The sequence below is a fragment of the Petromyzon marinus genome, chromosome 84, assembly GCF_048934315.1.
Source record: "Petromyzon marinus isolate PM22_M1 ecotype Great Lakes invasive population chromosome 84, UKy_Petmar_22M1.pri1.0, whole genome shotgun sequence".
In the NCBI taxonomy this organism is placed as follows: Eukaryota; Metazoa; Chordata; class Hyperoartia; order Petromyzontiformes; family Petromyzontidae; genus Petromyzon; species Petromyzon marinus.
Window position 1 is genome coordinate 137,501 of NC_133749.1, and position 12,231 is coordinate 149,731.

Below are 12,231 nucleotides of genomic sequence, written 5' to 3' on the forward strand. Positions count from 1 at the left end.
GGATCTTTGTCTGTGTGTGTGTAGGTGCTGCTACTCACTACTAACACCACTTGCCCCTACAGCCCTGCTAGAGGCTACCTGGGGGAGCTTTGTCTGTGTGTGTAGGTGCTGCTACTCGCTACTAATTACAGCAGTGAGTGAATGAATCAATAAATGGGTGAGTGAATGAGTGAGTGAATGATTGAGTGAATTAGTGATTGAATGAGTTAGTGAGTGAATGAGTGCGTGAGTGAATGAGTGTGTGAGTAAGTGAGTGAGTGTGTGAGTGAGTGAATGAGTGAGTGAATGAATAGCTGATTGAGTGAGTGTCTGTGTGGTGTGTGTGGTGTGTGTGATGTGTGTCTGTCACAGCACTTGCCCCTGCAGCCCTGCTCAAGGCTACCTGGGGGATCTTTGTCCGTGTGATTATTGCTGTAGGAATCAAGATTATTTGAGCTCCTTCAGTTAGCAAATAAAGAAGGCATCAGCCTCGCCAGCCCTACTACAGCTACATCAACATCATCATCATCAGCAGCAGCATCATCAGCAACAGCATCAGCAGCAATGTCACTAGCATCATCATCAGCAACATCATCAGTAGCATTAGCACCGTCATCAGCATCATCATCATCAGCATCATCATCATCAGCAGCATCATCATCACCATCATCATCACCATCATCATCACCATCATCACCAGCATCACCACCATCATCACCATCACCATCATCACCATCATCACCAGCATCATTATCATCAGCAGCATCATCAGCATCAGTAGCAACAGCATCATCATCATCAGCAGCAGCGTCATCACAATCGTAATCAGTATCACATTACACCCCCCCACCCAACCCAAATCCTGGTGGAAGTGAATTGATCCGATCTGGAATATTGATCAGGGAATAGTGGAATATGATATTTGATCTGGGATATTGATCGGTGATTTTTAGATCTGAGATTTGATCTGGAGTATTGATCAGTGAATAGTGGGATCGATCTTGGGATCTGAGATTCCATCTGTAATATTGATCAGTGAAAAGAAGAATACGGGATCTGATCCGGAATATTGATCCGTGAATATTGGATCGATTAGGGGCTCTGAGATTCGATCTGGAATATTGATCAGTGGAAAGTAGTCCTGAGATTTGATCAGGAATATTGATAAGTGAATAGTATATTTTTTTGTGATTTGATCTGAGATGTTAATAGTGAATAGTAGATCTGAGATTGAATCTGTAATATTGATCAGTCCATAGTAGATCTGAGATATCGATCTGGAATATTGATCAGTGGAAAGTAGACCTGAGATTTGATCAGGAATGTTGATAAGTGAATAGTATATTTTTTTGTGATTTGATCTGAGATGTTAATAGTGAATAGTAGATCTGAGATTGCATCTGTAATATTGATCAGTCCATAGTAGATCTGAGATATCGATCTGGAATATTGATTGGTGAACAGTAGTAGTATTTGATCAGGCCAATTGATAATTAATTATGAGATCGGTCTGGGGATCTGAGATTCGATGTGGAACATTGATCAGCGAATAGTAGAATCTGATATTTGATCTGGAATGTTGATCAGGGAATATGAGATTCGATCTGGAATATTGCTCAGTGAACAGTCGATCGTCGATTTGATCTCGGCATATTGATCAGTGAATAGTACAACTGATATTTCATCTGGGATATTGATCAGGGATCGGAGATTCCGTCTGGAATATTGCTCAGCGAATAAGATATTGATCAGGCGATATTGATATTCTATCTGGAATATTGATCACTGAATAGGAGATTGATCAGGCGATCTGAGACTATCTGGAATATTGATCACTGAATAGGAGATTGATCAGGCGATCTGAGACTCTATCTGGAATATTGATCACTGAATAGGAGATTGATCAGGCGATCTGAGACTCTATCTGGAATATTGATCACTAATAGGAGATTGATCAGGCGATCTGAGACTCTATCTGGAATATTGATCACTGAATAAGAGATTGATCAATCGATCTGGATTCCTGGAGCCGGGATGAGTGCACAATCCAGATTGCTGAGAACGCGCAATCCGGATTGCTGGAATGCGCAATCCAGATTGCTGGGAACGCGCAATCCAGATTGCTTGGAATGCGCAATCCGGATTGCTGGAATGCGCAATCCAGATTGCTGAAAACGCGCAATCCGGATTGCTTGGAATGCGCAATCCGGATTGCTGGAACCGCGCAATCCGGATTGCTGAAAACGCGCAATCCAGATTGCTTGGAACATGCAATCCGGATTGCTGAAAACGCGCAATCCGGATTGCTGAAAACGCGCAATCCGGATTGCTGGAAACGCGCAATCCAGATTGCTTGGAACATGCAATCCGGATTGCTGGAAACGCGCAATCCGGATTGCTGGGAACGCACAATCCGGATTGCGCGCAATCCGGATTGCTGGAAGGTGCAATCCGGATTGCTGGAAGGTGCAATCCGGATTGCTGGAATGCGCAATCCGGATTGCTTGGAACATGCAATCCGGATTGCTGGAAACGCGCAATCCGGATTGCTGGGAACGCACAATCCGGATTGCGCGCAATCCGGATTGCTGGAAGGTGCAATCCGGATTGCTGGAAGGTGCAATCCGGATTGCTGGAATGCGCAATCCGGATTGCTGGGAACGCGCAATCCAGATTGCTTGGAACATGCAATCCGGATTGCTGGAAGGTGCAATCCGGATTGCTGGAAGGTGCAATCCGGATTGCTGGAATGCGCAATCCGGATTGCTGGGAACGCGCAATCCAGATTGCTTGGAACATGCAATCCGGATTGCTGGAAGGTGCAATCCGGATTGCTGGGAACGTGCAATCCGGATTGCTGAAAACGCGCAATCCGGATTGCTGGGAACGTGCAATCCGGATTGCTGGGAACGTGCAATCCGGATTGCTGGGATTGCGCAATCCGGATTGGAAACCCCTCCCCTAACTCTGCAGGGTTAAAGTTCGACTCCACCCACCAATACACACACAGCCCCCCACTAATACACACACATAGCCCCCCACTAACACACACACATAGCCCCCCCACTAACACACACACAGCCCCCCACTAACACACACACAGCCCCCCACTAATACACACACAGTCCCCCACTAATACACACACAGCCCCCCACTAATACATACACAGCCCCCCACTAATATACACACATAGCCCCCCACTAATACACTCACAGCCCCCCACTAACACACACAGCCCCCCACTAATACATACACAGCCCCCCACTAACACACAGCCCCCCACTAATACACACAGCCCCCCACTAATACACACAGCCCCCCACTATTACACACACACACAGCCCCCCACTAATACACACACACAGCCCCCCACTAATACACACAGCCCCCACTAATACACACAGCCTCCCACTAATACACACAGCCCCCCAGTAATACACACACAGCCCCCCACTAATACATACACAGCCCCCCACTACTACACACACACAGCCCCCCACTAACACACACACCCAGCCCCCCACTAATACACACAGCCCCCCACTAATCCACACATCAGGGTGTATGTGTTGGTGTCTGTGTCTGTGTGTCTGTGTGTTAGGGGCTAGTCAACAGCACTTGCCCCATCAGCCGATGTAGGCTACACGGGGGACCTTTGTCTGTGTGTTAGGGGTTATTGAACAGCACTTGCCCCTACATCACTGCAGAGGCTACACGGGGGACCTTTGTCTGTGTGTCTGTGTGTTAGGGGCTATTGAACAGCACTTGCCCCTACATCACTGCAGAGGCTACACGGGGGACCTTTGTCTGTGTGTCTGTGTGTTAGGGGCTATTGAACAGCACTTGCCCCTACATCACTGCAGAGGCTACACGGGGGACCTTTGTCTGTGTGTCTGTGTGTTAGGGGCTATTGAACAGCACTTGCCCCTACATCACTGCAGAGGCTACACGGGGGACCTTTGTCTGTGTATCTGTGTGTTAGGGGCTATTGAACAGCACTTGCCCCTACATCACTGCAGAGGCTACACGGGGGACCTTTGTCTGTGTGTCTGTGTGTTAGGGGCTATTGAACAGCACTTGCCCCTACATCACTGCAGAGGCTACACGGGGGACCTTTGTCTGTGTCTGTGTGTTAGGGGCTAGTCAACAGCACTTGCCCCTACATCACTGCAGAGGCTACACGGGGGACCTTTGTCTGTGTGTTAGGAGCTATTGAACAGCACTTGCCCCTACATCACTGCAGAGGCTACACGGGTCTTCTCTGCCTTTGTGTGTTCTTCTCAGTTAATGAATATCACGTCTTGAGAAATCTGAAAGTATTCTGAGGAACAGAGAGAGAGACACAGAGTCACTCACTAGAACACTCACCCACTAGAACACTCACTAGAACACTCACTAGAACACTCACTACACCACTCACTACACCACTCACTCACTACACCACTCACTCACTACACCACTCACTCACTCACTACACCACTCACTACACCACTCACTAGAACACTCACTCACTAGAACACTCACTACACCACTCACTCACTACACCACTCACTACACCACTCACTACACCACTCACTCACTACACCACTCACTCACTCACTACACCACTCACTCACTACACCACTCACCACTCACTCACTACACCACTCACTCACTCCACCACTCACTCACCACTCACTCACCACTCACTCACTCACTACACCACTCACTACACCACTCACTACACCACTCACTCACTACACCACTCACTCACTCACTACACCACTCACTAGAACACTCACTCACTCACTAGAACACTCACTACACCACTCACTACACCACTCAATACACCACTCACTCACTCACTACACCACTCACTCACTACACCACTCACTCACTAGAACACTCACTCACTAGAACACTCACTACACCACTCACTACACCACTCACTCACTACACCACTCACTCACTCACTAACTACACCACTCACTCACTACACCACTCACTCACTACACCACTCACTCACTACACCGCTCACTACACCACTCACTCACTAGAACACTCACTCACTCACTAGAACACTCACTCACTCACTACACCACTAACTACACCACTCACTCACTAGAACACTCACTACACCACTCACTCACTCACTACACCACTCACTCACTCACTACACCACTCATTCACTCACTACACCACTCACTACACCACTCACTACACCACTCAATCACTCACTACACCACTCACTCACTCACTAGAACACTCACTCACTACACCACTCACTCACTACATCACTCACTCACTCACTACACCACTCACTCACTCACTACACCACTCACTCACTACACCACTCACTCCACCAATCACTCACTACACCACTCACTCACTACACCATTCACTCACTCACTACACCACTCACTCCCTACACCATTCACTCACTACACCACTCACTCACTCACTAAACCACTCACTCACTACACCACTCACTTAGAACACTCACTACACCACTCAATCACTACACCACTCACTCACTACACCACTCACTACACCACTCACTACACCACTCACTCACTACACTACTCACTCACTCACTACACCACTCACTCACTACACCACTCACTACACCACTCACTCACTCACTACACCACTCACTCACTACACCACTCACTCACTCACTACACCACTCACTCACTACACCACTCACTACACCACTCACTCACTCACTACACCACTCACTCACTCACTACACCACTCACTCACTACACCACTCACTCACTACACCACTCACTCACTCACTACAACACTCACTCACCACTCACTCACTACACCACTCACTCACTCACTACAACACTCACTCACCACTCAATCACTACACCACTCACTCACTCACTACACCACTCACTCACCACTCACTACACCACTCACTCACTACACCACTCACTCAATACACCACTCATGTGGGGTGAGTGAGTGACTATGTGAGTGAATATGTGAGTGACTATGTGAGTGAGTGACTGAGTGAGTGACTGAGTGACTAAGTGAGCGACTGAGTTAGTGACTGAGTGAGTGACTAAGTGAGTGACTGAGTGAGTGGCTGAGTGACTGAGTGACGAAGTGAGTGACTGAGTGAGTGACTGAGTGACTAAGTGAGTGACTGAGTGAGTCACTGAGTGACTAAGTGAGTGATTAAGTGAGTGACTGTGAGTGACTAAGTGAGTAACTGAGTGAGTGACTAAGTGAGTGACTAAGTGAGTGACTGAGTGAGTAACTGAGTGAGTGACTAAGTGAGTGACTGAGTGAGTGACTGAGTGAATAAGTGAGTAACTGAGTGAGTAACTGAGTGAGTGACTAAGTGAGTGACTAAGTGAGTGACTGAGTGAATAAGTGAGTAACTGAGTGAGTGACTGAGTGAGTGACTGAGTGAGTAACTGAGTGAGTGACTAAGTGAGTGACTGAGTGAGTAACTGAGTGAGTGACTAAGTGAGTGACTGAGCGACTGAGTGAATGACTGAGTGACTACGTGAGTGACTATGTGAGTGAGTGACTGTGAGTGACTGAGTGAGTGAGTGACTATGAGTGACTGAGTGAGTGAATGAGTGACTAAGTGAGTGACTGAGTGAGTGACTATGTGAGTGACTGAGTGAGTGAGTGACTGAGTGACTGAGTGAGTGACTAAGTGCGTGACTGAGTGAGTGACTGAGTGAGTGACTGAGTGAGTGACTGAGTGACTAAGTGAGTGACTGAGTGACTAAGTGAGTGACTGAGTGAGTGACTGAGTGAGTGACTGAGTGACTGTGAGTGACTGCGTGAGTGACTAAGTGAGTGACAAAGTGAGTGACTGAGTGAGTGACTATGTGAGTGACTGAGTGAGTGAGTGACTGAGTGAGTGACTGAGTGAGTGAGTGACTGAGTGAGTGACTGAGTGAGTGAGTGACTGTGAGTGACTGAGTGAGTGACTATGTGAGTGACTATGTGAGTGAGTGACTGAGTGAGTGACTGAGTGAGTGACTATGTAAGTGACTGACTAAGTGAGTGACTGAGTGAGTGACTGAGTGAATGACTGAGTGACTGAGTGAGTGACTGACTGAGTGAGTGACTGCGTGAGTGAGTGACTGAGTGAGTGACTGACCAGGCAGGGGGTAGGAGGTGAACCCAGGCCCTATGTAGGGGTAGACACTGACTGAGTGAGTGACTGACTAAGTGAGTGACTGAGTGAGTGACTGAGTGACTGACCGAGTGACTGAGTGAGTGACTGAGTGACTGAGTGAGTGAGTGACTGAGTGAGTGACTGAGTGAGTGACTGAGTGACTGAGTGACTATGTGAGTGACTGAGTTAGTGACTTAGTGAGTGAGTGACTGAGTGAGTGACTGTGAGTGACTGAGTGAGTGACTGAGTGAGTGACTGAGTGAGTGACTATGTGAGTGACTTAGTGAGTGACTTAGTGAGTGAGTGACTGAGTGAGTGACTGTGAGTGACTGAGTGAGTGACTGAGTGAGTGACTGAGTGAATGACTGAGTGAGTGACTACGTGAGTGACTATGTGAGTGAGTAACTAAGTGAGTGACTGAGTGAGTGACTATGTGAGTGACTTAGTGAGTGAGCGAGTGAGTGACTGAGTGAGTGACTGTGATTGACTGAGTGAGTGACTGAGTGAGTGACTGTGAGTGACTGAGTGAGTGACTATGTGAGTGACTGAGTGAGTGACTGAGTGAATGACTGTGAGTGAATGAGTGAGTGACTGAGTGACTAAGTGAGTGCGTGACTGAGTGACTAAGTGAGTGACTAAGTGAGTGACTGTGAGTGACTAAGTGAGTGACTGAGTGAGTGACTAAGTGAGTGACTGAGTGAGTGACTGAGTGAGTGAGTGAGTGACTGAGTGAGTGACTAAGTGCGTGACTGAGTGAGTGAATGAGTGACTAAGTGAGTGACTGAGTGAGTGACTAAGTGACTGACTGAGTGACTGAGTGAGTGACTATGTGAGTGAGTGACTGAGTGAGTGACTAAGTGAGTGACTGAGTGAGTGACTAAGTGAGTGACTGAGTGACTGAGTGAGTGACTAAGTGAGCGAATGAGTGAGTGACTGAGTGACTAAGTGAGTGACTAAGTGAGTGACTGAGTGAGTGACTAAGTGAGCGACTGAGTGACTGAGTGAGTGACTGAGTGACTGAGTGAATGACTGAGTGAGTGAGTGACTGAGTGACTGAGTGACTATATGAGTGCGTGACTGAGTGACTGAGTGAGTGACTGAGTGAGTGACTGAGTGAGTGACTGAGTGACTGAGTGAGTGACTGAGTGAGTGACTGAGTGACTGAGTGAGTGACTGAGTGACTGAGTGAGTGACTGAGTGAGTGAGTGACTGAGTGAGTGAGTGACTGACTGATTGACTGAGTGAGTGACTGAGTGAGTGACTGAGTGAGTGACTGACTGACTGAGTGAGTGAGTGACTGAGTGACTGAGTGAGTGACTGAGTGACTGACTGACTGAGTGACTGAGTGAGTGACTGAGTGAGTGAGTGACTGAGTGACTGAGTGAGTGACTGAGTGAGTGACTGAGTGAGTGATTGAGTGAGTGACTGACTGAGTGAGTGACTGAGTGACTGACTGAGTGACTGAGTGACTGACTGAGTGACTGAGTGAGTGACTGAGTGAGTGAGTGACTGAGTGAGTAACTGAGTGACTGATTGAGTGACTGAGTGAGTGACTGAGTGAGTGACTGAGTGACTGAGTGAGTGACTGAGTGAGTGACTGAGTGAGTGACTGACCAGGCAGGGGGTAGGAGGTGAACCCAGGCCCTACGTAGGGGTAGACACTGACTGATTGACTGAGTGAGTGAGTGAGTGACTGAGTGAGTGACTGAGTGACTAAGTGACTGAGTGACTAAGTGAGTGAGTGACTGACTGAGTGACTGAGTGACTGAGTGAGTGACTGACTGACTGAGTGACTGAGTGACTGAGTGAGTGACTGAGTGAGTGACTGACTGAGTGAGTGACTGAGTGAGTGACTGACTGAGTGACTGAGTGAGTGACTGACTGAGTGAGTGACTGAGTGACTGAGTGAGTGACTGAGTGAGTGACTGAGTGACTAAGTGAGTGACTGAGTGAGTGACTAAGTGAGTGACTGAGTGAGTAACTGAGTGACTGAGTGACTGAGTGAGTGACTAAGTGAGTGACTAAGTGGGTGACTGAGTGAGTGACTGAGTGACTAAGTGACTGAGTGACTGAGTGAGTGACTGAGTGAGTGACTGAGTGAGTGACTGAGTGACTGAGTGAGTGACTGAGTGAGTGACTGAGTGAGTGACTGAGTGAGTGACTGACTGAGTGAGTGACTGAGTGACTGAGTGAGTGACTGAGTGAGTGACTGAGTGACTGAGTGAGTGACTGAGTGAGTGACTGAGTGACTGACCAGGCAGGGGGTAGGAGGTGAACCCAGGCCCTATGTAGGGGTAGACACTGACTGAGTGACTGAGTGACTGAGTGACTGAGTGAGTGACTGAGTGACTGAGTGACTGAGTGAGTGACTGAGTGACTGAGTGACTGACTGACTGAGTGACTGAGTGAGTGACTGACCAGGCAGGGGGTAGGAGGTGAACCCAGGCCCTACGTAGGGGTAGACACTGACTGAGTGAGTGAGTGACTGAGTGAGTGACTGAGTGACTGAGTGAGTGACTGAGTGACTGACTGAGTGACTGAGTGACTGAGTGAGTGACTGAGTGACTGAGTGAGTGACTGAGTGACTGACTGACTGAGTGACTGAGTGAGTGACTGACCAGGCAGGGGGTAGGAGGTGAACCCAGGCCCTACGTAGGGGTAGACACTGACTTAGTGAGTGACTGAGTGAGTGACTGAGTGAGTGACTGACCAGGCAGGGGGTAGGAGGTGAACCCAGGCCCTACGTAGGGGTAGACACTGACTGAGTGAGTGAGTGACTGAGTGAGTGACTGAGTGAGTGAGTGACTGAGTGAGTGACTGAGTGACTGAGTGAGTGACTGAGTGAGTGACTGAGTGAGTGACTGACCAGGCAGGGGGTAGGAGGTGAACCCAGGCCCTACGTAGGGGTAGACACTGACTGAGTGAGTTAGTGACTGAGTGACTGAGTGAGTGACTGAGTGACTGAGTGAGTGAGTGACTGAGTGAGTGACTGACCAGGCAGGGGGTAGGAGGTGAACCCAGGCCCTATGTATGGGTAGGCACTGACTATGTGAGTGAGTGACTGAGTGACTGAGTGAGTGACTGAGCGACTGAATGACTGAGTGAGTGACTGAGTGACTGAGTGAGTGACTGAGTGAGTGACTGAGTGAGTGACTGAGTGAGTGAGTGAGTGGGTGAGTGAGCGAGTGAGTGGGTGAGCGGGTGGCTGAGTGAGCGGGTGGGTGAGTGAGTGGGTGAGTGAGCGAGTGAGTGAGTGAATGAGTAAGTGAGTGGGTGAGCGAGCGGGTGAGCGAGTGGGTGAGTGAGTGAGCGAGTGAGTGATTGGGTGAGTGAGTAAGTGAGTGGGTGATTGAGTGATTGGGTGAGTAAGTGAGTGACTGAGTGAGTGAGTGAGTGACTGAGTGAGTCACTGAGTGAGTGACTGAGTGACTGAGTGAGTGACTGACCAGGCAGGGGGTAGGAGGTGAACCCAGGCCCTACGTAGGGGTAGACACTGACTGAGTGAGTGAGTGACTGAGTGACTGAGTGAGTGACTGAGTGAGTGACTGAGTGACTGAGTGACTAAGTGACTAAGTGAGTGACTGAGTGAGTGACTGAGTGACTGAGTGAGTGAGTGACTGAGTGACTGACTGAGTGACTGAGTGACTGACTGAGTGACTGAGTGAGTGACTGACCAGGCAGGGGGTAGGAGGTGAACCCAGGCCCTACGTAGGGGTAGACACTGACTGAGTGAGTGAGTGACTGAGTGAGTGACTGAGTGAGTGACTGACTGACTGAGTGACTGAGTGACTAAGTGACTGACTGAGTGACTGACTGAGTGAGTGACTGAGTGACTGACCAGGCAGGGGGTAGGAGGTGAACCCAGGCCCTATGTAGGGGTAGACACTGACTGAGTGACTGAGTGAGTGACTGAGTGACTGAGTGACTGAGTGAGTGACTGAGTGACTGAGTGAGTGACTGAGTGAGTGATTGAGTGAGTGACTGACCAGGCAGGGGGTAGGAGGTGAACCCAGGCCCTATGTATGGGTAGACACTGACTGAGTGAGTGAGTGACTGAGTGAGTGACTGAGTGACTAAGTGACTGAGTGAGTGAGTGACTGAGTGAGTGACTGACCAGGCAGGGGGTAGGAGGTGAACCCAGGCCCTATGTATGGGTAGACACTGACTGAGTGAGTGAGTGACTGAGTGACTGAGTGACTGAGTGACTGACTGAGTGAGTGACTGACCAGGCAGGGGGTAAGAGGTGAACCCAGGCCCTATGTATGGGTAGACACTGACTGAGTGAGTTAGTGACTGAGTGACTGAGTGAGTGAGTGAGTGACTGAGTGACTGACTGAGTGAGTGACTGAGTGACTGAGTGACTAAGTGAGTGAGTGAGTGAGTGACTGAGTGAGTGACTGACCAGGCAGGGGGTAGGAGGTGAACCCAGGCCCTATGTATGGGTAGACACTGACTGAGTGAGTGAGTGACTGAGTGAGTGACTGAGTGAGTGACTGACCAGGCAGGGGGTAGGAGGTGAACCCAGGCCCTATGTAGGGGTAGACACTGACTGAGTGACTGAGTGAGTGAGTGAGTGACTGAGTGAGTGACTGAGTGACTGAGTGAGTGACTGACCAGGCAGGGGGTAGGAGGTGAACCCAGGCCCTATGTAGGGGAAGACACTGACTGAGTGAGTGAGTGACTGAGTGAGTGACTGAGTGAGTGACTGAGTGACTGACTGAGTGACTGAGTGAGTGACTGAGTGAGTGACTGACCAGGCAGGGGGTAGGAGGTGAACCCAGGCCCTATGTAGGGGTAGACACTGACTGAGTGACTGAGTGAGTGACTGAGTGAGTGACTGAGTGACTGACCAGGCAGGGGGTAGGAGGTGAACCCAGGCCCTATGTAGGGGTAGACACTGACTGAGTGACTGAGTGAGTGACTGAGTGAGTGACTGAGTGACTGACCAGGCAGGGGGTAGGAGGTGAACCCAGGCCCTATGTATGGGTAGACACTGACTGAGTGACTGAGTGAGTGACTGAGTGAGTGACTGAGTGACTGACCAGGCAGGGGGTAGGAGGTGAACCCAGGCCCTATGTAGGGGTAGACACTGACTGAGTGACTGAGTGAGTGACTGAGTGAGT

General features: G+C 49.3%; 1 protein-coding gene across 1 annotated transcript in view; it reads right to left on the bottom strand.

The window, feature by feature from the left end:
• Positions 1–3,360: 3,360 nt before the first annotated feature.
• The window catches only part of LOC142907889 (uncharacterized), a 48,056-nt gene continuing 39,185 nt past the window's right edge, over positions 3,361–12,231 (bottom strand). The window contains exon 4 of the mRNA XM_076057791.1: positions 3,361–4,300. The gene's annotated coding sequence lies outside the window, so the exon portion shown is untranslated. The remainder of the gene's footprint in view (positions 4,301–12,231) is intronic.